This window comes from Gopherus flavomarginatus, chromosome 1 (genome assembly GCF_025201925.1).
Source record: "Gopherus flavomarginatus isolate rGopFla2 chromosome 1, rGopFla2.mat.asm, whole genome shotgun sequence".
NCBI classification, from domain to species: domain Eukaryota; kingdom Metazoa; phylum Chordata; order Testudines; family Testudinidae; genus Gopherus; species Gopherus flavomarginatus.
In genome coordinates, this window is record NC_066617.1 from 360,353,194 (window position 1) to 360,379,284 (window position 26,091).

A 26,091-nucleotide genomic window follows, 5' to 3' on the forward strand; every position below is an offset into this window, starting at 1 on the left:
GCCTTTGAGGATTGCTGTGCTTGTGTTTCTGCTCCTTCCCACACCTCTCTCTTACAGCAGTGGGGAACCCCACTCAGCCCTGTGCCTTCTGCCCAGGCATCCTCCCTCTTCAGCGCTGTAATGTGATCTTCTGCCTTTGCAGCGCTGGTGCTGCTGGCAGAACATGGGGCTCTGTGCAGAGGAATTCGTGGGGTCTCCTGGATTTTCATGAAACTGCAGCCACGTGAGCTGTGGAGGCTGGGAAAGAGCTCACATAGCCCAGAAGGGCAGAGAATGCTGCAGAAGCCACAACAGCAGCAGATGTCAATGCAACAGCCTTTCCTAGCAGAACAGAGAAAGCAGCAGAAGCCACATCTAAAGCTGCATCAGTGGACATCAAAACAGACCTCTTTCCCAGAAGAAGCTGCAGAGGCTGGATCAGCAGCAGAAGACATTTCAAGGGTGGATTTCAACAGGGCTGTTTGCAGTCTGTCTGGAAGACAGCCTGATTGTTCTGGTTTGCACCACTCATCTTTGGCCTGCCCTTTTGAGGGGCAGAACCGGGACTGCATTGAGACTGACAGTCACAGCTCAATCCTTGCTTCTCAGTTCCTACAGCATCCCACAACAAAATATTCTATAAAGAGGGTGGGGGTGGCAATGCTTATATGCACTCGCTACCCATCACCACACTCTGCTCCTAATGATCTCCAGCTGGAGACCTGCCATTGCATACAGTGGGATCACTGGGCACAGTTAGCTATGGAGCAAGAGCAACATGTTAGTAAATGACCAGATGAGGGACACCAGTGAAAAGGTTTCCTTCAGGAACTGTACTATTGTGTGACATCATAATACAGTGCCAGCTGCAGCCATGGGAGCAAGCCAGAGATAATGTATGGCATGAGGTGCATCAGGGAGCTGGAAGGCTGGAAGGGGAGAGAAGGCAGGGATGTGTGGCGAGGGGCATGCCACTATGAAGGACAGATCTGTTCCCCTTAGTTAGTGCTCATACAGGGCTGTCCTCGCACTGAGTACTAAATGACTCTGCATTGAAATCAACGGGATTGCTAGCAGAGTAGTGGACTATCCCCTGCGAGTCAGGATCTAACACCCCCACGCCTCGTGCTTTACCAGTCTGTAGCTGCGCTCAGTCCATCGGTGCGACTCAAAGGCATGAGGCCCTGTATTTACAAAGCACTTGGAAATATTACCTAGTTAATGCTCACGCTTCTCAGAAGAGGCAAGGGAAGCAGGGTTTTACTCTCCCCACTCTACATGTGAGCCACAGAGAGGCTAAGGCCTAGCCCCTCGAACCTATCTAGCTGTCTAGCTCCCACTGAAATTAACGGGGGGTAAGCATCTAAATACCCTGAGGATCTAGGCCTAAGTGACGCACGTGAGGCCTCACAGCAAGACATTTGGCGACCTGGGATTACAATTTAACTTAATTAGAATTTAGCTCAACCAGAAGATATGGGCCTGAGGCAGAGTTTCCCAGGTGAGGTTCTTGGGTCTGTGCCAGGCAGGAGCTCAGACGTGATGACCATACTGGTCCCTTCTGGCTGAAACTAGGAACTTAAGAGTGCCCATCTTCATGCTCAGTCCACCAGACCACACTGCCTCTATCTCTCAGCGTCTCAGAAAAGAGAACACACATGCAGGGAAGTGACTAACACGGCAGATGCCACAACACTGGATCTTTCATTGAGGAGTAGAAAGGTGACCAAGGGCTAGATTCACAAAGGGACGTGGGCACCTAACTGCCTCTTAAGGCACCTGAGGCCAACATTTAGGTGTCACTGACATTTACAAAACCACCGCTCAGCTGACACCTAACCCCGTAGGCCCTAGGCGCCTAAAGTTCTGCCGGTGAGCAACCACAAAGCCGCCCAGGACAGTCCTGCTGTCGCAATGCTGCTGCGAGCCCTGGGTCAGGCCTGAGCCCTGAAAGAATGATCGGATTAGGCATTCCCCCACTTACCTCGTCCGCGGGCCATGACCCGGTCGGGGTGCTCAGAGCATTCCTCACCTGCACAAAGGGCCAGGAGCAGGCACGTAGGGGGCTGGCTGGAGTATGTGCCTGTCCCAGGCTACCCAATGCCCTATCGTGAGGGGACTCATCTGGAATGTGGGAGATCCAGGTTTGAATGCCTGATTTAGTTCTGGGACTTAAACCCGAGTTTTCTGCCTCCCCGGTGAGTGACTAACCACAGGGTGGTGGCTATAATGGGCTGGCTTGCATGCGTGCTGCCTCCCAGCTCCTCTCTTTGGCATTTCCTACTGCCTAGCGTAGGTGGCTCCCCACTCAGCATCCTGCTTTCTGTGAATCCCTTTCTTAGGTGCCTAACTGTGCCCATGGGGAGCCTGGGTGCATAACTTGGGGCTGAGGATTCCATTGGGCAGCAGGATGCCTAGGCATTAGATGGCTAAGTCCACGTTGTGAATCTCGCCCCAGGTTCATGATGACATGAACAGAGCAGGTGTCTAGGCAAATTAATGATATGCAATTCAGGGGCAGATCTTCATCTGGTGTAAATGGAGTGGAGTTATGCCCACTGGCACCAGCTGAGGCTCAGGCCCTTAGGTTAAACGAATGCACAGAGATGAAGTCGCCAGGAACAAAAACTCCAGTGCCCAAATGGAGCAAGAACATTCATGCACCCTGGTTCTTTTTCTGGCAAGCGCTGGGTACCAGCACTTCTCCTTATTACGAATTCTTAGCAGCTGAGTCCTTGTTTACCAAAGATAAACCTTAGTTACAAATCATAGCAGTTTGCAGCTAGCTTTTTTTCATCTGAAGATCTCAAAGTACTTCACAAAGGTGGCGAAATCTCATATCCCTAATACACTGAGGCACCAAATGGTTAAGTGACTTGTCCAAAGTGAGTCAGCATCAGAGCTAGGATGAGAAGCGAGGTCCTTTGCCTCCTAGGTTCATGCCCAACCCGTAGCGCTGGATCTGGCCCACTGTCTTTAATGGAGCTATGCCCATATACACCAGCAGACAAGCTGGCCCATTCTAAACACATTTACACCAGTGCGAACCAGGATGAGGAGCGCCACTGGTGTGACACCAGCGTAGTGGTGATATAAGGGGTAAGAATCAGGAGGTGGGCTCCTATCTCTGGGTTCCATAACTTGGAAGGAGGGGAGCCCAGGGCTGGTGCAACCATTTAGGCAACCTAGGCGGTTGCCTAGGACACCAGGATTTGGGAGGCGCCATTTTCTTCAGCAGCGACCATGGCACCTGGATCTTCGGCCGCCCCGGTCGCTGCCGGCATTTAGGTGGAGGGAGCTGGGGCAGGGAAGCGCGGGGAGGGCCGCCTGCAGCAAGTAAGCGGTGGGGGTGGCACGCAGGGGAACTCCCCGCCCCAGCTCACCCCTGTCCCGCCTCCTCCCCAAGCACGCCATCGCTGCTTCACTTCTCCCACCTCCCAGGCTTGCGGCACCTAAGCTGATTGGCGCTGCAAGCCTGGGAGACGAGAGCAGTGAAGCAGCCATGGCGTGCTCGGGGAGGAGGCGGGGCAGAGGTGAGCTGCTTCACTTCTCCCGCCTCCCAGGCTTGCGATGCCAATCAGCTTAGGTGCTACAAGCCCGGGAGGCGGGAGAAGTGACGCATCGATGGCGTGCTCGGGGTGCTCGAGCTCAGAGCAGGGGTGAGCTGGGGCGGGGGGGGGCCACCTCAGGGCGGAGGTGGGGAGCTGCCGCAGGGGAGGGGTGCCTCAGGGTGGGGGCGTGTGGGGGGCGCAAGGTGGAAGTTTTGCCTAGGGCGCGAAACATCCTTGCACTGGCCCTGGGGGAGCCCTACGCCTATGGACAGTGGAGTCAGTGGGCCCACAGCACCTCTCCCTCCAGCCCAGTCAATTTAGGACGCTGCACTGAGTGCCCTGGGCCATGTCTATACTGCAGCTGGGCACCAGCCTCCCCGCCTGGGGCCACAGCCTCCTGTTAGCATGCTAGGGGTTATGTATGTGACATACAGTATCTCAGTCTATTGTTAAATGCTGGCCGGTTGTTAAGACGTCTGCTAATTCACTACTAAACCCCTGTATTTCTTGCCAGATCTCTTTCCCAAGCTACCTGCAACCAGTTATGAGCTGCTGCGTAGCATCCATCCCGTCCTTAGAGCACCGATCTGTCACCTTGTCATAGCACATCATTAATTTCTGCCGCAAACTTGGCGTGACCCCAGTTTTGTTGGACGATATGTTGTCACAGACAGGCCGTGAGAGTGCAAAGAACTTCAGATAAGTGCCTTGCCTGGCTGAGACAACAGGAATTTTTAACACACAGTCTATAAATTGAGACAATTTTATTTCAGGAGCTGGCTTTTCTTTCAAACCACCCTTTGTTCTGACTGTAGATCTTTCACCTTCCTGACTCACTTTGCCCAATTCCACTATACATGATCCAGTTGGTTTTTTGTGTGTGCTGGAAGATGGGGGATGGCGGGGGGGAATGTTTTGTTTCTTGTGTCCTTCCTTGAGTAGGGAATTCACGGGGAATTAATGCAGTCTCCCTCCCCCATTTTAACACCCATTGTGAATGAGCTTTATTTGAAATGACTATCACACCATTATTCTTATTTCAGTTTCTTACGAAGGATGCCAATGAGGAGCGTGGTGGACCTTTTCTCCTCCAGGAGGCTGCTGCATAGCCTGCTGGGACATTCCCATCTCATGGTCATTCAGTGGCTTACATGAAAGAAGCTGGTGATCTCAGCTCAGCTCCTAGGGGAGAACTGTTCACAGCACGAGTGCTGCATGGGAGCATGGAGACTGAAAGGCCCTCTCATCCCTAGTGTGGATTGCTAGGGTGTCCGCTGACACATTCCCAGAATACTGAGCATTCTGGTACTTTGGGGAATGGCAGAGGCCTGCCCCATCGGCACACCCTTGCCCCTGCTGGCCTGCTTTCACAAGCACAGTGTGGACAAGGTCATGCCACACAGAGAGGAACCATTTTGAAGCGTGCGCCACTCCACCCCCCATTGACGTGGCCTGTTCAAAATGGCATCCCCATCTGATACTGGACAAAACCAGGTCTGGTTTTATCTCAGTACTGGACAAGGAACAAATCACCCAAAAAGAGGACTGTCCAGTTTAAATACAGATGAATAGCCTGCCTATGTGTTGCTGGTTGAGGCATATTTGCACAGGGCGATGCAGGGAACCTTACGTTGCTGTTCTTGTTCTATGCCAAGAGGACTTTGGCCTCCAGTGGTATGTCTACACTGCGTCTGGGTGAAAGCCTCACAGCCCGGGTTCACAGACTCATGCGAGCACCTTCAACATTGCTGTGTAGACATTGCTTTGATGGTGCACCTTGGACTGGAGCTCAGGCTCTGAACCTCAATCCTGGCTTCAGAGCCCCAGCACAAGCCAATGTGTCTACACAGCAATTTTTAGCATGTTAACAGGAGTCTGTGGACCGAGGCTGGCTCCTAGCTGCAGTGTAAACATGCCCCAAGGCACTCAGTGCAGCGCCCTAACGTGACTAGGTCAGGTGGAGTGCTGCTGTAGGCCTGACACTCGCACTGACTCCATTGTCCTTAGGTGTTGGGCTCACCTCCTTCTTGGCTACCCTCCTCCCAAATTATGGCCATCTCTCTCACTGTGCACCCCCTGCCTCTGCAGAAAGCCAGTTGTGTTACCAGCTCACTCCCTGCACCATGACTGCTCCGTGGGGTGGGGAAGTATCCACAAGCCCCTGCCAATATGTTCTGGGAGAAAAATCCAGTCTGGCAGTGTGGAGGTCAGATAAACCCTGGACACATGAGTGAGATTGTCCCGAGCTGAGCAGCTCCCAGTCCAGGCTCTAGGCTGAGCTCACATATAGCCTCTTGTAGGGAAAGTCACGCTCACAGGCTGCAAACCAGGATTGCACTGGATTCGATCAGATGGGCAGACACTACTGTACCTAGACTCACATGGACAGGGTGCTGGCCACAAAATTGGCCCTGCCGTTTAAGCCCCAACTGTCATCAGTCTGTACATATGGCCAGACCCTGCGTATAAATCTCATTGAAAAGAGCAATGCAGTTCCCAGATATTTTAAATCGCCACCGCCATGTGACGGCAGCCATTTTAAATCTGGCCAGGATTCCACCTGCATCTCCGTTCTGCCTCTGTGACCTCAGAGAGCCCTTCCCACCCACTGCATCTCTCCCTTTTCATGCGCCTCCCCTGCCCCAGAAATCCCCTTTCCATTTCCTTACTGATCAACATGGAGCACATCCACTGCTCTTCCTGACCCCATCAATCCTTTCCTTCCAGCTCTCACCTGCTGTAAGCCAACCCCGCAGATCTCCTCCTTTCCCCACTCCTGCCCTGATCTCCCTCAGGTTGTTCCCCCACCATCCTCCCTGATTCCAGGATCCCCTACCTGCACTGACCCCAGGCATGTAGCACCTCCGACTATGGTCTCCATGGACTGTCCTCCTTGGCACATGGGCCCAGCGTCTCATGACGCCGATTTCCACCAGCTGAGGAGCTAGCCCCGTGGAGTGCTAATTAATACCAATGCCCAACATCTGGGTCCCACCCCCAACAGGATCTGTCATCATGGACGACAGATAGAATAGGCCAGGGAGGCTAAACCTCCCCTGGCACAGCCACCTCTGGCCCGCTGCTAGACGCTTGGCCCATGGTGGCCCTGCCTGCGCTCTGCCTCTTCCCCTCCCTGCTCCGCCCTTCTCCGAAGCCCCCACCACCCACAGCTACCGTTGCTTGCTGCATCTCTCCTCTCCTCCACCTCTTCCCCTGTGGGAACTGGGGGGTGAGGAGGGACACAGCGAATGGTGAGTGTGTGTGTGGGGGGGTGAGGCAGGGACAAGACAAGCGCTGCATGGTGGGGGTCTTGATGGGGTGGGGGGTGAGGAGGGACATGGAGGGCAGAGGGGGTCTCGCAGTGGCAGGGGGATGAGGAGGGAACGTGATGAGTGGTGGACAGTGGTGGGTGTCACCGGGGTGAGGAGGGATGTGGTGGGCAGGGGGGTCATGCAGGAGCAGGGAGGTGAGAAGGGAAGCAGCGAGTGGTGGCAGGGGAGGGGGGTCTTAAGGGAGGTGGGGGGGTGAGGAGGGTTGTGGCCAGTGGCAGGCAGGCAGGGGGAGCCCTCACAAGGAGGGGGCTAGCGGAGAGGAGGGATGTGGCGAGCAGCAGCGCGGGGGCTGAGTGGGGATGGGGAGGGGCCTGGGGCAGAGCGGGGGACAGAGCTAGCCCCCAGAGGACGCTTCACCCACCACCCACGTGGCATCAGCTCCCTTGGATCACTGAATTTACACATGAAAGGTGTTGGCAGAGTGGAATCCTGGGAGGATGAGCAGACGTCCCAATACTATTGGGACTGTCCCGATATTAGGGACTTTGTCTTATACACGCAACTATACCCCCATTTCCCCACCTCCAAAAGAAAGTGTCCCGCTTTTTCACATTGCTATCTGCTCACTCTAAACCCTGGCCTGTATTTTTCAGGCAGCTGCTGTTTGGTAAAGCCAATCATTTTACTGACACGGCAGGATCTGAGCACTTCAGGGGTCCCTAAGAAGCTCAGGGCAGATGAGTCACCCCTTAATTTATTGCACACAGCTCCCTTACTTTACAGGGCATTCACCAGCATTCATTGCTTGCTTTGAGGGAAACACACTGCTTATCTGTTATACAATTTTACAGTGAGACACCCTTTGACTTCCTATGCAGGTTATAATCAATTGGCAAACATTTTTCATAGCCGTTTTGTGGCTTCCCATTGGGCCTGATCCTGTTTGTGCCCAAACCCAAGGCAAGTCTGCTGAAGTCATTCAAGCTGCACAGGTATAATAAAACCAGGGCACAGACCTGACCCAAAGCCCAGTGAAGTATATGGAAAGACACCCATTGACTTCAATGAGCTTTAGATCAGTCCCTAAATGAGAGCAGAATCAGGCCCATTATCAATACAGTGAACGTATAAACTATTTATTGTGTTTATAATAAATGAATGCACTCCAGGCAGTGATTCACTGCTAGGCCAATATCAATTGGCAAGGGGAGGGGGCATGTTCTGTGGTCTTTGATCACCGATTCAGTCTAGCAGCTGTGGAATGACTCTCTTTTTCTGCTTGCAGGACCCTCGATAAAGCCACCGGTACTACGGACCAGGAACCAAGTACCTTAGCCCAGGACCCACCCACATGAAGTGAAGCACTTCATTCTGAGTGGCAGCTGGGACAAACACATAGCCTGCATGAAACGTGTATAGTCCTATGGCGTACAATAAAAATGGTGAACTACTTGGAATGGGATCTTCTGTTGCCCGTCAGTCACTGAAACATTACTTCTGTCAGCGTCATTTATTTTACTTGATCATGATGGATTTATATTTGGTTGAGCAGGGAAAGCCCACGGGTCTGATGCTCCCTTCGCTTACACCAGTGAAATGCCACTGATTTCAACTGAGGTACGGTGGCTGATATTGGCTGGTGAGAGACAGACTTGTGCATTGGATTTTAAGGCTTATCCTAGGAGCCTAATTTACAAGGTCAGCAGTTCTTTTTGAAATCCTCAGAGGATTGATGCAATATAATTTATTAACTGATGTTTAAAAACCCACATTTGGATGCCATTTGATTAAGCAGGCCCTATACCAGGGGTTCTCAGACTTTTGTACTGGTGACACAGCAAGCCTCTGAGTGCGACCCCCACTTATGCATTAAAAACACTTTTTTATATATTTAACTCCATTACAAATGCTGGCAGCAAAGCAGGATTTGGGGTGGAGGGTAACAGCTCTCGACCTCCCCATATAATAACGCGCGACCCCCTGAGGAGTCCCAACCCTTGGTTTGAGAATCCCTGCTGTATACAATATTCAGTCGGAAGATAGAATCCCTTGCCTTTATTTTGCAGTCAAGAGCATCTTATACTTTTTAAGGCCAACACAAGTCGTAAACACTAAAGCAGTGTGAACCTTTTTTAGTAGAAAAGTGACACCCAAAAATTTCACTTGAGAAATGCTGCCATAGTGCTTCAGGGGAGTTGTAGTTCAGGTGTTCCATGCCCCAGTTCTCCCCTATTGGCTATGTATCTTGGTGGGACTACATCTCCCATAATGCACCACAGTGTCCCCTCTTGGTGAGATACTACAATACATCAGAGGAGTCAAATAACTTTGGGGCATCATGGGAGATGCATCCAGTTGGAAACCCCAGCCCATAGAGATGAATGAGGACATAAGGCACATGAACTACAACTCCCATGATGCATTGCAGTGGAATTGTCTAATTTCTAAAAATAGGGTTTGGGCTGAAGTTTTCTGCTTTCAGTAGTCTTTTTTTTTTTTTTTAATTTGATGAAACAGCACAACTTTTCACAAAGATCAGATACTTTTCCCAAAAAACTTTGTTCAGGCAAAAACCTAATATTCATTGTTTTAACACAAACTTTTGACTGCTGTACTTTACTCCTTTAAGCCTTCAGGTAAGACTTAAGCGGTGCCTATGCCTTAGGCTGACCCTGTGCATGGGGTGAATTTCACCTTTAATGAGTCGTCACTATAAGCATAAAGGACCAGATCCTCAGAAGCATTTAGGCACTTAACTAGCTTTGAGACTCTGGGCCAGGGTGGCCTGCTTCTCTTTTCTGACTCTATTAGATGAAGCAGCCATTTCTAGCAAGGTAGGAAGAGAGCTGGGCAGTCATTCCTGGAGCCCAAAAACAATGTCCCCCCTACAGTGGACTGAGTACAAAACCAGAAGGAACCTGATTCAAAAGTGGCCCAAGATAAAGCATTGAAGAAAGTCCCAAATATTTCTAAGTGGATTTGGAAGATTGTGGGCCTGATCCTCTGCTCTTTCACACCAATGTAAATCTGGAGTAACGCCCATGTAGTTAATAGTTTCACACCAGTATAAAACCAGTGTATGCGATAAGAGATTCAGACCTTTTGACCTTTAAAGAGGAAACCCTTAGTTATTGCTATTGTTTATTATTTGTGCTGTGATAATATCTAGAAGCCCTATTCCTGCACCAAGACCCCATGGTGCTCTGCGCTGTACAGACACAGAACAAAAAGATGGCCTTGGCGCTACAGAACTTGCTAAATATAAACCTTAAGCTTTTGGTATCTGGTGACTCTCGTTACAGGGAATGGAATGGATGTTAGGAAATTCCAGCACCTGTTAAGACGATAAAATACAGCATAGGATTAGTAATGACAGGGTTTGTCAGGTAACAACCAAGAAGAAATTAGACTAAATCCAGTCATCAAACCATTACAAAACATCTCAGAGAAACTGCGTACGGTAACGAAGGACAGAGTCAGTACAAAAGGAGGTGGATTCAAAGCCTGTTAATAGCAGGAATGAGCGTGTGCATAGCTTGCTAGCTGAAGGGTGTTCATTACACGTGATTAAGAAATTATCTTTTTGTGTGTAATTACCATAATCACACAATTACTAGAGATAGGCACACAGCAAAGCTCCAGCTGCAAACACCCTTGGAGCTTCGAGGAAATCTCAGTCTAGATCATTGCAGCTGTTTCTATACAGGACTAAGCCAAAACCCTGGATCTGAACCACACTGAGTTCTGGCACCATTCAGGTCTCGCTCCCAATTTGTCACCTCAGACCCATCAAGAGTCATTAAATACAAAGAAGGTGAAATGGGATCATGCAAGGAAAAGGAACTGAGGATGCTTTTTGCTGTGTTTAAAAAACCACAAACCACGTATGCATTTCTCTGTGATCACAGAGTATGTTTTCAATAGTTTGTAAGACCTTTGGACAGCAGTGGGGAAAATCACCCAAGAGATAAGGCAAGGCCTCACCTGGTGCAAACCAGCCCATCTCTATTGATATCAATGATCACCAACCACTCACAAAGGCAAAATCGGCATCAGAGTTCCGGTAAAGGCATCATGGCTTCTAGCTAGTGCAGAGGTGTGCACATTTAAAAAAAAAAACATGTAATAGCCTGGGTTAGTTAGACAGCAGCTAATGATTTCTGTGTTGCACTGGTTTCTGGTCTCCTTATTGCTACTGGTATTGGCTGTGCTCGCTTCATATTTCTTTCTGTTTAGCTTATCCCCTCCTAACTACTCCCTGCTTCCCGAGTCCCCTCCCTCCACCCCAAAATCATGGAACTAACCTGACATTTGCCACCATCATATTGTTCATTCTGCTTGTGTGTTACGCTCCATTCCCCTACCCTGGGTCCGCTGCGAGTATTCTGATTGTAAACTCTTTGGTCAGGGACTGTCTGTTACATTGTTTTTACAGGCCCTAGCACAATGCAGCCCCATTCCTGGTGTGTTTAGGCACGACCATAATAAACATGATTAACTGAAGGCCAGAAGAGACCATCGGATCAGCTGGTCTGCCCTCCTGTACAACATAGGCTGGTAAATTTCACCCAATTGCCTCTGCATTAAGCCCAAAGACTTTAGTTAGACCAAAAGATGTCAGCCCTTAGGAAACTAAAGAGTATGCTTTTGAACAGGAGAGACCGAGATGCCACTGAGCATAGGCCCCAATCAACTCCTCCTGCTCTCTCCCAGTGCCTCCCACCCGCTGCGACCAGCTGTTCCGGGGAGTACAGGAGGTGCTGGGGGAGGGGGCAGAACTATTTGGGAAGAGGTGGGGCAGGGCCTTGGGGGTAGGGTGGAGTAGGGGCGAGGTCTGGGGCTGAGCAGGAGTTGAGCAGCCCTGGGGAAAGGAGGATGCCAGTGCCTGTGTCACTGAGGGCCAAAGCTGATTGGGTTAGATATAGCCAGATGATCCCAGCAAGTGATCCAGAATCATACTCTCAGCAGCAATAGCAATTCAATGGGACTTTATTTTCCACAGTGTCGTTCATACCCAAAATGCTTTCTGCGTGTTACAACACACCAGCGGTATTTATTTACACATAGCAGTGTCAAAGCTTTTGTAGGGTGGGAAAAATACAAAAAACCCATACATGGCCAAGCCTAGAAGAGGAAGAGACAATGGGAGTTTAAAAAAAGAAAAAGCTAGAGGAAAGAGAGAAAAAGAAATCTTTCCAGCTGAGAGCTGAAATCAGATGAAGAGCGACAGAGACGCATGGGCTGCAGGGGTGAAGATTCTTGGGCTCATGCTGGCTGGGTAATGGGAATGGACCAGAAAGGAGAGCTGTCATAGATCAGTGAAGAGGAGCAATAGGATGGCACAAAGCTATGGCCAGACTGAAAACAAGGAAGGCCATTTCTGAACTTGGATTATCGTCTGGTTTTATGGCAGGCCCAGGGCTACCGCAGTTCTCAGGCTTCGTACTGGTTTTCAGTGAGTGGCACATACAGGGCATTGCAGAGAAGTGTAAATTCGCTGCACCCCAAAGGTACTAACTGCATTAAGAGGGATTAGCGTTGTAAAAAGCCTAATCTTCTGGGTTATTTCCATGTAATGTGTTAATGACTGAAAGAGCTTGGGGACTGGGGAAACAGTACAGACAAAGCCTTCAACCATCTACAAATCTTCCTCTCAGTCAGAGTCAAGGCGGACACACTTATGAGTCCAGGGAGAAAGGCATCCCTGATGCAACTCCACTGAAATCAGTTGAATTTGCCCCTGTGGTATTAATTTTGATGGAATAAATGGGGCCAAAGAGTCAAAGGTGTTAACATGACCCATAAACCACCCAACATTAAGCAGTTTTTAACAGGGTTTGGTATACAGAGACCTCATCCTGCGTAATACCATGGCAAACACATCATTTAAAACCGTTTCAAACTTTTATTAAAAGAAACAAAAGAAAGCAAAGGAGCTAGAGCCTACGAAATATAAAGTATTCTGTAAGGCCTTCATTTTTACAACATAGACTCATAGGTCAGAAGGGACCATTATGATCCCTTGTTCCCCTGCAGAGAGGGTTTAAAACAAACAAACTAACTAACAAACCCTCCTGTTTTTACCTGTTTTAATACTGGCGGTGGTATTAAAGATGGTAATAACTGGCCTTTTCACAGGAAAGAGAAGGTAGTGAAGATGGGCTGTTGTTGCAGTCCAATCCTGTTTCCTAGAAGACAAAACATGACAAACACACACAAAAGGGTAAAGAAAAGAACAGCAAATATAGAAAATGCACCTTCTGTCTCTGCTGTTTAGTTTTACTTGCAAAGTGACTATGGGAAAAACACAGCACACAGTTTTATCAGTCACCCTGAGATCTGGCAAACTTGTACCAGCATTGGGCTGTTTAGGGCATTGGTTTTAGCTGCTTCTTTCTAGTCAGAGGTTTATACCAATGTTGCATGATATCCTGTCTTCAGACTCTTAGACAGACGGCAAGAGGAGAATAGGAAAGAGAAGAAATAAAGTGGGGAAGGAAAAGGAGAGAGAAAGAGTGTGTGTGTGTCAGGGCCGCCCAGAGGATTCAGGGGGCCTGGGGCAAAGCAGAGGAGCTGTGGCGCTTGTACTCAACCGGTGGTCCGGGTCTTTGGCAGCGGGTGGCCCTTCAGTTGCTTTGCATCTTTGGCAGCACTGAAGGGCCTCCCGCTGCCGAAATGCCACCAAAGACCTGGAGTGACTGAACAGCCCCCTGCCACCGAAATCCTGCCAGAGACCCAGACCACTACTGGACCAGGGCTCACGGGGCATTTCGGTGGTGGGGGGCCCTTCAGTCGCTTCACGTCTTTGGCAGCACTGAAGGGCCCCCCCGCCACTGAAGACCCGGACTGCTGCCAGGCCAGGGCTCGCAGGGCCTCTGCAGGGCCCGGGGCCGGGGGCAAATTGCCCCACTTGCCCTTCCCCCCTGCGGGCAGCCCTGGTGTGTGTGTGTGTGAGAGAGAGAGAAACAGAGAGAGATGACAAAGTCATCTGGGGCCTGCTCTTGTCCCAGTCAGATCAAGACATACCTCAAAATCAGGCTAATGAAGGCCCAAGGATGTCATGGTGGCTCCTAGGGTCCCAGAAGATAGTGAGGATGGCAGCAAGCTCACTCCTTCCCCTGCTTTCAGTCAGCAATTGTTGCATTAGCTTCCCTCAAGATCTTTTTTTTTTAAAGGACCTAAAAGAGAGTGACAGGTGGACTAGCCCATCTCTTTGCTGTTTTGTCTACCAGTTAGGCCTAATTTCTGATACAGCAATTTTTGTTCATTGATTACTAGTCCCACACTTCTTTTGTTTACCAGACATGACCTTAAAACATATCTTGAGTTATCAATAGGACATTTCGTTTGGACTAATTCAGTCTGCCTATCTCTCTTTTGAACCTTTTCCCATCACTATTTATTGGTATAGTTTATTGTCCACTTTCCCATAGTTAGGCTTTATATAAAAACATAAGAACGGCCATACTGGGTCAGACCAATGGTCTATCTAGCCCAGTATCCTGTCTTCCAACAGTGGCCAATGCCAGATGTTTCAAAGAGAATCATAGAATATCAGGGTTGAAAGGGACCTCAGGAGGTCATCTAGTCCAACCCCCTGCTCAAAGCAGGACCAATTCCCAACTAAATCATCCCAGCCAGGGCTTTATCAAGCCTGACCTTAAAAACCTCTAAGGAAGGAGATTCCACCACCTCACTAGGTAACCCGTTCCAGTGCTTCACCATTCTCTGAGTGAAAAAGTTTTTCCTAATATCCCTCCGCTGGACTCTTTCCAATTTTTTCCACATCCTTCTTGTAGTGTGGGGCCCAAAACTGGACACAGTACTCCAGATGAGGCCTCACTGATGTCGAATAGAGGAGAATAATCACATCCCTCGATCTGCTGGCAATGCCCCTACTTATACAGCCCAAAATGCCGTTAGCCTTCTTGGCAACAAGGACACACTGTCGACTCATATCCAGCTTCTCGTCCACTGTAACCCCTCGGTCCTTTTCTGCAGAACTGCTTCCTAGCCATTCAGTCCCTAGTCTGTAACAGTGAATGGGATTCTTCCGTCCTAAGTGCAGGACTCTGCACTTGTCCTTGTTGAACCTCATCAGGTTTCTTTTGGCCCAATCCTCTAATTTGTCTAGGTCCCTCTGTATCCTATCCCTACCCTCAAGCATATCTACCAGTCCTCCCAGTTTAGTGTCATCTGCAAACTTGCTGAGAGTGCAGTCCACACCATCCTCCAGATCATTAATGAACATACTGAACAAAACTGGCCCCAGGACCAACCCTTGGGGCACTCCACTTGAAACCGGCTGCCATCTAGACATGGAGCCGTTGATCACTACCCATTGAGCCCGACGATCTAGCCAGCTTTCTATCCACCTCATAGTCCAATCATCCAGCCCATACTTCTTTAACTTGCTGGCAAGAATACTGTGGGAGACCGTAACAAAAGCTTTGCTAAAGTCAAGGAATAACACATCCACTGCTTTCCCCTCATCCACAGAGCCAGTTATCTTGTCATAGAAGACAATTAGGTTAGTCAGGCATGACTTGCCCTTGGTGAATCCATGCTGACTGTTCCTGATCACTTTCCTATCCTCTAAGTTCTTCAGAATTTATTCCTTGAGGACCTGCTCCATGATTTTTCCAGGGACTGAGGTGAGGCTGACTGGCCTGTAGTTCCCCGGGTCCTCCTCTTTCCCTTTTTCAAAGATGGGCACTACATTAGCCTTTTTCCAGTCATCCGGGACCTCCCCTGTTCGCCATGAGTTTTCAAAGATAATGGCCAATGGCTCTGCAATCATATCCGCCAACTCCTTTAGCACACTTGGATGCAGAGCATCCGGCCCCATGGACTTGTGGCTCTTCCAGTTTTTCTAAATAGTCTCAAACCACTTCTTTCTCCACAGAGGGCTGGTCACCTCCTCCCCATACTGTGCTGCCCAGTGCAGCAGTCTGGGAGCTGACCTTGTTTGTGAAGACGGAGGCAAAAAAAATCATTGAGTACATTAGCTTTTTCCACATCCTCTGACACTAGGTTGCCTTCCTCATTCAGTAAGGGGCCCACACTTTCCTTGACTTTCTTCTTGTTGCTAACATACCTGAAGAAACCCTTCTTGCTACTCTTAACACCTCTTGCTAGCTGCAATTCCAAGTGTAATTTGGCCTTCCTGATTTCACTCCTGCGTGCCTGAGCAATATTTTTATACTCTTCCCTGGTCATTTGTCCAATCTTCCACTTCTTGTAAGCTTCTTTTTTGCGTTTAAGATCAGAAAGGATTTCACTGTTAAGCCAAGCTGGTCGCCTGCCATATTTACTATTCTTCTTATACATCAGGATGTTTTTTTCCTGCAACCCCAATAAGGATTCTTTAAACTATAGCCAGCTGTACAAACAGAACAAGGCAATCTTCAAGCGATCAATCCCCTGTGGTCCAATACCAGCATCTGGCAGTCAGAGGCATACAGTTAGGATGACCAGACAGCAAGTGTGAAAAACCAGGACAGGAGGTGGAGGCTAATAGGTGCCTATGTAAGAAAAAGCCCCCAAAATCAGGACTGTCCCTATAAAATCGGGACATCTGGTCACCCTACATACAGTTGCCTCCCTGACCATCTTGGCTAATAGCCATTGATGAACCTATCCTCCATGAACATACCTAATTCTTTTTTGAACCCAGTTATAATTTTGGCCTTCATGCCACCCCCTAGCAATGAGTTCCACAAGCTGACTGTGCATTGTGTGAAGAAATATTTCCTTATGTTGGTTTTAACCTGATGCCTGATAATTTCATTAGGTGAGCCCTGGTTCTTGTGTTATGTGAAGGGGCAATTAACACTTCCTTATTCACTTTCTCCACACCAGTCATGATTTTTATAGACTTCTACCATATCCCTTCTTGGTTGTCTCTTTTACAAGCTGAGTAGTCCCAGTGTTTTTAATCTCTCTGTTATAAACAAACAGTTAAGAGTTAATTCCTCTTTTACCTGTAAAGGGTTAAGACATTTACATAGCCTAGCTGACACCTGACTAGAGGAAACAATGGCGGGGGACAAGATGTTTTCAAAGCAGGAGGAGGGAAATCAGTCTTTGTTCAGAAAAGTTTGTGCCAGAGTAAAGGATCCAGGAATCAGCCATCTAACATTTCTTAAAAGTAATAAGTGTTTAGAGAAGAAATGTATTAGATTATGTTTATTTTCTTTTGTAACTTCGTTTTTGCATAGTGGGAGAATCAAATTGGATGTCTTTGTGGAACTAAGGGTGCCCAAAGGGACATCCTCTGTGTTTTAAATCTGTTGTCTGTGAGAGTAACTTGCAGGCTAATCTCAGAGAGGTATTCCTTTCACCTTTTTCTTTTCTTTAATTAAAAGTATTCTTTTAAAGAACCTGATTAATTTTTCCTTGTTTTTAGATCCAAGGGTTTTTTGGATCTGGGCTCTCCAGAAATTGGTGGGAGGTGAATCAGTTTCAATCCTGCCAGAAAAAGAGGGATAAAGACTGGGGAAATAATTTGGGGGAAGGCAGAGTTCCAAGTGGCTCTCCCCTAAGATTTGGAACATGCTTGGTGGTGGCAGCTTACTGTTAACCTAAGCTGGTAAACAAATTTAGGTATTATCTCATGCAGGTCCTCACATCTGTACCCTGAAATTCAAAGTGGGGTGTGACACCTTAACGCTCCTCTTATACAAAAACTGTTCCATACCCTTAATCATTTTTGTTGCCTTTCTCTGTATCTTTTCAAATTCTAATATATGTTTTTTTTTAGATGAGGCAACTAGAACTGCATGCAGTATTCAAGGTGTGGGCTGTACCATGGATTTATATAGTGGTATTATGTTATTTACTGTCATTACTTTGCTTGTGTGCCACACTGAATGGATGTTTTCACAGAGCTATCCAGGATAACTCCAAGAGCTGTTTCTTGAGTGGTAACAGCTAAGTTAAAAGACAACTCATCCACTTTTGTGAAATCCCTTTGTAATTCTTCGCAGTCTTCTTCAGACATAACGATCTTCAGTAATTTGTATCATCTGCAAACTTTGCCACCTTTCTGTTTACCCCTTTTTCCAGATCACTGATGAATATTTTGAGCAGCACTGGTCCCAGTATAGATCCTTCAGACACCTTGCTATTTACCACTCTGCACTGTGAAAATTGACCAGTTTTTCCTATTTTTTTGTTTCCTATCTTTTATCCAGTTGATCCATGAGAGGACCCTCTTTCTTATCCGATTGCACCTTACTTTGCTTAAGAGCATTTGGTGATGGACCTTTTCAAAGGCTTTCTGAAAAATCTAAGTACACTATATCCTCTGGATCACCCTTGTCCACATGTTTGTTGACATTCTCAAAGAATTCTAGTAGATTAGTGAGGTGTGATTTCCCTTTACAAAAACTATGTTGACTCTCCCCGAATATATTGTATTAATCTAAGAGTGTCTGATAATTCTGTTCTTTACTATGGTTTCAATCAATTTGCCTGGCATTAAAGTTAGGCTTACTGGCCTGTAACTGCCAGAGTCACCTCTGGAGCCTTTTCTAAAAATAGGTGTCACATTAGCTATCCTCCAGTCATCTGGTACAGAATCTGATTTAAGTGATAGGTTGCATACTACAGTTAACAGCTCTGCAATTCCATATCTGAGATCCTTCAGACCTCTTGGGTGAATTCCATCTGGTCCTGATGACTTATTACTGTTTGATTTATCCATTTGTTCCAAAACCTCCTCTACTGACACGTCACTCTGGGACAGCTCCTCAGATTGTCACCCAGTAAGAATGGTTCACGTGTGGGAATTTCTCTCACATGCTCTGCAGTGAAGACTGATGCAAAGATTTCATTTAGCATCACTGCAATGGCCTTGTCTTCCTTGCGTGCTCCTTTAGCAAATCGTATGGCCAGTGTCCCCACTGACTGTTTGGCAGGCTTCCTGCTTCTGATGTGCTTAACATTTTTTTTGCTGTTAGTTTTTGTTAGTTGCTCTTCAAATTATTTTTTGGCCTGCCTAATTATACTTCTATATTTGACTTGCCAGAGTTTAGGCTCCTTTCTATTTTCCTCAGTAGGACTATTTAAAGGATGCCTTTTTTCCTCTAACTGCCTCTTTTACTCTGTTGTTTCACCATGGTGGCATTTCTCTTTTTGGTCCTCTTACTATTCTCTTTAATTTGAGTATACATTTAATTTGAGCCTCTAATATAGTATTTTTAAAAATTTTCCATGCTGCTTGCAGGCATTTTACTTTTTTGACTGTTTCTTTTAATTTTTGTTTAACAAGCATCCTCATTTTTCATAGTTCCCCTTTCTGAAGTTAACTACTACTATGGTGGGCATCTTCAGGATTCCCCCACAAAGATGTTAAATATAATTACGTTAAGGTCATTATGGCCGAGGAGCTCAGCTGTATTCACCTCTTGGACCAGATCCTGTGCTCCACTTAGGGCTAACTCAATAATTGCCTCTCCCTTTGTGTATTCCAGGATTAGCTGCTCCAAGAATCTTTCAATTGGAGTAGGTCTCAACTTTCACTACACCCCTTAGTGCCATCTTATGGGCCAGATAACCAGCTGGTGTAAATACATGTTGCTCCATTTTCACCAATGCTGATTTACATCAACTGAGAATCTGGCCCTAATGTCTAAAAAAATCAAAAGAATGGAAATGTTTCTTATCTAAGTGAACTAAGACTTTCAATGGGACTTATGCTCCTGGTCACTTTAATGTCTTTAAGCCCAACCTGAGTTCTTTACCTCTCATTTCCCCTTTCTTTCTTTGACCAATTTATCTCTTTGCCTTTCCTTATTCTATACTTCTCTCCCTCAGCTGTGAGTGAAAGCACTTATTTCTCTTCCCATCGCCGTGCATCTTTCATGTTCTACCCCACTTTGCTATATATTTAATGAGGGGCAGGCCTTCTCATTTGGTAACAATCAGTCTGTGCAACATATGTGGGTTTCTAGTGAAGTAAAATGTATCTCATTTTTTATGAAGCTGCTCAATAATTTAGCGTTTATTAATGATGTAGGATGAAGTTTCCATCTTGGACATGGCTTTTGTCTGTTGAGATGTTTCAGTGGGGATGGGCTGGGAGGGGAGGGGTTACCTGTGGACAGTGTTTCCATGTGAGAGGCCGAGAAGAGAAGCTCAAATTGGATCCCATTGATTGGAATTTTGGGAGTGAGAGTGGGTTGAATTCTAATGCCTGGATCCAAAACCTGTCCCTGTAGTTTGGAGTCTGGGTCAGAATCACAATGGAAATGGCTTGTTTTCTGGCTTCAGTTCTGGATGTAGCCCCATAATGCAGAAATCACAAGACATGAGTAAAAGTCATTACTTTCTGATGGGCATTCAATGGCTCCTAGTCAACAGGCATCCAACCACATTCCACAGCCTGCCAAAGCCAGGGAGTCCATAACGTCAGCCTTGGGAGTGCTAGAGCCAGGCTAAAATAACCGGCTCCTCAATGCCATGTTCCAACCCTGGCCAGGCAATTGCCGTGCTAGTCATGAACTGGACGGTGTGTATATGTCCATGCCCCCAACTAGCGGAATCAGAACTGATTGAATGGCTTGTCAGACTGTTAAAATGTAGACTGGCCAGCTGGGCTGCTTGGAGAACAGTGCTATAGGCAGTCATGGTGGGGCAATGCATGGCAGACGCCAGCTGCAAGGTCCCCAGTTCACTGGAACACAAGAAGTGGTGGGGAGGGGGAGGTTTAGAGTCCAGCTGTTTGGAGCACATAATGGGAGCTAAGGCTCAAGGATCTGGGGTGTGGGGGGAGGAGGCTACGGTGACCAGATTTCCGAGCGCAAAAAGCAGGACATGTTTGCGGTGATATTTTCTATAGTTGTGAAATACTCATACAAAAGACAAACAGGCACTGATTAAATAACACTGTCATAAACAGATAGTTAAGGGTTAATGTCTCTTTTACCTGTAAAAGGTTAAGAAGCTCAGTTAACCTGGCTGACACCTGACCAGAGGACCAATGGAGGGACAAGATACTTTCAAATCTTGGTGGAGGGAAGTCTTTTGTTTGTGCTCTTTGTTTTGGGGGTTGTTTGCTCTTGGGACTAAGAGGGACCAGACGTCAATCCAGGCTCTCCAAATCTTTCTGAATCAGTCTCTCATGTTTCAAACTTGTAAGTAACAGCCAGGCAAGGCGTGTTAGTCTTATTTTTGTTTTCTCAACTTGTAAATGTTCCTTTTTTGCTGAGAGGATTTTACCTCTGTTTGCTGTAACTTTGAACCTAAGGCTAGAGGGGGTTCCTCTGGGCTATATGAATCTGATTACCCTGTAAAGTATTTTCCATCCTGATTTTACAGAGATGATTTTTACCTTTCTTTCTTTAATTAAAAGCTTTCTTTTTAAGAACCTGATTGATTTTTCCTTGTTTTAAGATCCAAGGGGATTGGATCTGGACTCACCAGGGATTGGTGGGGGAGAAAGAAGGGGGGAGGGTTAATTTCTCCTTGTTTTAAGATCCAAGGGATTTGGATCTGTGTTCACCAGGGAATTGGTGAAGTCCCTCAAGGCAACCCAGGGAGGGGAAAGTTTTGGGGGGACAGAGAGTGCTCCAGACACTGGAATTCTGGATGGTGGCAGTGTTACCAGATCTAAGCTAGTAATTAAGCTTAGAAGTGTCCATGCAGGTCCCCACATTTGTACCCTAAAGTTCAGAGTGGGGAAGGAACCTTGACAAACATGTGCTGATGTCACAACTGCCAGGTTCTGAAGCACCAGCTATTGCAATGGGAGTTAGGCAGCAAAATACCTTTGTGGATTCTACCCTTAGTGGCTGAAGGAGTTTTTAATGAAACTCTGAACCAGCATCCTTAACACTCACTGTAAGTCAAAGGACAGCTTTGACTGTGTTTACAGTCTGTCAGCTTCTGCCTTGCCAACATGAGATTAATTTCCACGCCCCCCCAGAGAGACATAAATTTGATGCTGAATCTCATGCCTGGAAGTCCCTGTCTATCATACCTAACCATCAGCCTGGGTAACGCTATGCTGTCAGACAAAATTGTACTGCTGTAACTCAAAGTGAAGGAGCCATTCTCTTTAATAGGAGCCCTGGGGTCTTGCATGCAGCTTCCTCCTCACTGGTGCTGCTTCACTGCCCTTTTTTTGGGGGGGATGGAGGGGGAACGCTGCTGCTACTCAGCCAGGGCTGTGAGCCCAGATTAATACAACGCCATGGGATGGTCAAGGGTTAGTTTAAGGACGTAAGTGCATGTTTGGGTGCTTCATATATGTGATGTGAAAAACAAAATGTACCTTTACAGAATCATAGAAATGTAAGGATGGAAGAGACCTCAATAGCTCACCTAGTCCAGGCCCCTGCACTGAAGCAGGACCAAGTATAAACATCTTTCTGAGATGGTCTAACGAGCTCTTAAAAACCTCCAGTGACAAGGATTTCACAAGTTCCCTACTCAGCCTGTTCCAGTTTAACTGGGCTTATAGTTAAATAAGTTTTTCTTAATTTGTAACCCAGATCTCCCTTATTGCAGACTAAGCCCATTACTTCTTGTCCTACCTTCACTGGAGGTGGAGTACAGTTGATGGAGTACAGTCTCTTTATGCCAAACTTTTAATTATTTGAAGACTGTTACCATGTCCCCCCTCAGCCATCTCATCTCTAGACTATCCCTGGCCAGTTCTTTCAACCTTTCCTCATCTCTCGTGTTCTCTAAACCTCTTATCATTTTTGTTGCTCTCCTCTGGACTCTCCAATTTCTCCACATTTACATGTGGTGCCCCAAGCTGGATACTCCAGCTGAGGCCTCATCAGCGCCAATCAGAGTGGAAAAATTATTTCCCTCTTCTTATATATGACCATCCTGTTAGCCTCCCAGGATGATATTAGCCTTTTTCGCTGCAGCATCATATTGTTCTTCTAGCAATAGCTCCAATATTCCCTGTGGACACTACTGAATGCTTTCCGGAAGTCAATAAAGTTAATTAAAATGGCAGGAGCTTATTTGATGATCTGACAAAGAGTGAATATCTGTTCACGAACTGATCTACCAGCATGGAACCCAGAATCTTCTTGTAATAACTTCATGCACCACCTTCTTCATTCAGTTCAGCATAACAGTATCCAATACTTTGCCTGGGATGGATAGCAGTACAATACCACTTCTGTCCGTGCACTGAGTAAGCTCACCCTTTTTTGGCAATGCCATGATGATACCATCTTTTCCTGCTAGTGGCACTTCTTCTTTCTTCTATATTTTGTTAACTGTTCATTTAGAATTTCACCTTGCACCTTGAGTACCTCTGCTGGAATTCTGTCACCCCCCGGAGCTTTCACATGCTAGAAACGATGGGCTATCAGCCAAAATGATTAACATAATGAATTTATATCATGGAAGCAGATAGGCAGTAAGATCAGATACAGGCCTGGGTGGAGAAGTTCAACATTATGACTGGCGTTTAGGCAAGGATGTGGGTTATCCCCAATTCTTTTTATGCTACCAGTAGCATGGGTGAGGAAGCAGGCAACAAAAGGCCTGGTGGATGGTGGAAAATGGGATAGCGGAGATAAGTTACACGACCTAGACTTTGCCAATGACGTTGAAGCGTGACATGGAACAGGAATGATTGCCCTTTCATCAGAGGGAGAACAGAAAGCAGCAAAAAATGGATTCAAAGTAAATGCAGCGAACACCTAGATTATGAAGATAAGAAAGAGGACAACAGAGCGAAAGGTGTACATGGCTGGAAAAGAAATTGAACAGGTAGAAGAGTTCTGCTACCTAAGGAGGGTGATGACCTTTGAAGGTGGCTGCGATAAAGATATGAAAATAGGAAAAGCAAATACCACTTTTGGAATCATGAACAATATCTGGTCAAACAAGGTCACCCACCACAACAAACTCCAGGACAGTTTATGCCATGCGACTGAATTGAGCATGCTACCTTATAGAGCAGAGACGTGGCCGATGACAGTGACTAACAAAAAGAAATTGGAGGCCGCCCATCACAGATGGCAGAGGAAGATACTACACATTTCAGGGAAAGACAAAATATAAAATGTGAGAGTAGGGGAGCTGACAGAGCAGGACATGTCAGACAATGTCATCAAAGAAAGAAGCTCAGTGGTTGGGACATGTACTCCATATAGAAGATGAGAGACATGCTAAGCAAGCATTGAATTAGGTACCCGAGGGAGGAAAGAGAAAATGAGGAAGGCCATGGAAGAACTGGCAGAAGACAGTGACAAAGGATATTGAATGCACTGGCATTATCTGGGAAAAAGTATCACATATAATGCGTGACCATAATGTATGGAGGAACTGGACTGCCCAATGTGTCAGCGACACAGGCAGAACTAAGTGCTAAGTAAGTGAGTAATCAAACTGCTGGTTCATTCTGTTTGTGAGCCACTATCACTCCCAGACCCTTTTCTGAAGTACTACTGCCTAGCCAGTTATTCCCGATTTTGCACCCTTATCCCAAGCACTCTAGAGTGGGAATCCTCCATAGTCACAAGGAGCTAAACCATAAACAGAAAAGAGCTAGATGCCCTGCTGGTGTAAAACAGCACTGATATGTTACTTTGTACAGTAGCCAAAGACCTGGGACGATCAGATCCAAGAGCCAAGTGACGTTGCTGAGCCACTATCACCTTGCTGAGCAGAACTAAAATCCCACATCCAAACACTCAAAAGCTTTGGAGCTGTTTGGGCTTGGATTCATCCTTTGCCCATTGCTTCTTGGGGCTGGATGAAAAGAACCAGTTTGCAAGTTCCAGCACTGCCAACTGCAAGCATTTAAAAATAATGAGACAGTCCCCCCCCCCCCAAAATCCTGTAATTGGATTAAAAAACATGAGCAAAATAAATAAATGTTGGGTGCTTTTAACTTTGGCTTTTTTTCCCCAGCCCTCAGGTCACTCATAGGTCACATTTTTAAGTCTTTTTTACTCTTTTCTTAAATGAAAAGCTGAGATTTTCACCTGATCACATGACTCCAGCAGCTGGGGATTTATGAAACATCTAATATCATGAGAATCAAGATAAAATCTGTAGCTAAAATCATGAGTGCTTTCCTAAACCATCTTAAAGTATATTGAATATTTTGTATTGTCTAGCTTTTTGGAAGAACTGCCTATGATATTTCACTCTGCAAATGGAAAGGAGAAATCTTACCAGACCTTTTGGTTGCTTTATTCACAGTGCATAACATTCTGGACTTTATTAATCTTTCATGGAAGTCATTAAATCAGATAGATCAATGTAACTGATTTTCCTTGTTTCTCGACGGAACACATTTATGGTTAGCAATTCCTTACTTGGCATTCTTGGAGAAAGAAAGGGGAATGTACAATGTTTGGGGATTGGTCCTGCTTTGAGCAGGGGGTTGGGCTAGATGACCTCCTGAGGTCCCTTCCAACCCTGATATTCTATGATACATTTCTGAGCCATGAAACTATGCACAACAATCACAAGTCCCATAACAGTAATTTTTCAAAGGATTAGCAGTTCTTGTATTAAACATGAATGTTTTACTTGGGGGAATTTATGCCAGCCTAAGCCTTTATTTGCTGGTGGTAGGGATTATAGTTATTATAGAAAGAGAGCTAAATATTAAACTTGGATCTAAAAGAAAGATGACTGAGGGGGGAACCAGATAACAGTCTTCAAATATATTAAGCACTGTTATAAAGAAGATGGTGAGAAGGACAAGAAGTAAAGGGCTTAATCTGCTGCAAGGGAGATTTGGTTAGATATTATGAAAAACTTCCAACTCTTCAGATGGGGAACTGAGGCACAGAGAGACTAGATGACTTGCCCAGGGTCACATGAGTTTGTGGCAGATCTCCTGAGTGCCAGTCTAGCCTTAACCACAAGAAGACCAGTCTCAAGAAATGCCCTAAAAACACTGCCTTTGATCACCAAGTCCTTCCTCCTAGACTAGGAGCAAATGTGTCTAAGCAGCTCGGAATCTGGTGACTAAAGGAGTCCCTGATTCTGTTTTCTCTCTCTCTCTCTCACACACACACCCCAATAATTACTTCACTGGTGATTAACATGTCTTAATTTGTGATGGCGAAACTGAGAGCCATGCTGCAAGATATAATTGAAAGGTTTAGGAAGACGCTTCCCCTATGGATTGTATTCCATAACTGCCCACTTTAGGGTTCCCTGAACCTCATATTGGGGCCAAGAGCTCTTTAGGCTTAAAAAAGGATTCTACATTTACTGGGATGATGAAGAATCCTGGCTGCCTTTGTGAAGCGCTTTAAGATCTACTGATGAAAGAAGGCATTATAGACGAGCTC

At 46.6% G+C, this 26,091-nt stretch overlaps 1 long non-coding RNA gene across 8 annotated transcripts in view; it reads right to left on the bottom strand.

Moving 5' to 3' along the window:
• Positions 1-25,724, bottom strand: part of LOC127038623 (uncharacterized) — a 61,395-nt gene extending 35,671 nt beyond the window's left edge. For 3 of the 8 annotated variants that reach the window (XR_007770747.1, XR_007770748.1, XR_007770751.1), the window contains exons 1-3: positions 22,972-25,716; positions 19,902-20,079; positions 12,887-12,990 (exon numbers count right to left, since the gene is read on the bottom strand). This is a non-coding gene — a long non-coding RNA (uncharacterized LOC127038623). Of the gene's footprint in view, positions 1-12,886; positions 12,991-19,901; positions 20,080-22,971 lie in introns of all 8 variants that reach the window. The other 5 variants (XR_007770749.1, XR_007770745.1, XR_007770746.1 and 2 more) reach the window with 5 other exon arrangements.
• Between the last annotated feature and the right edge of the window lie 367 nt (positions 25,725-26,091).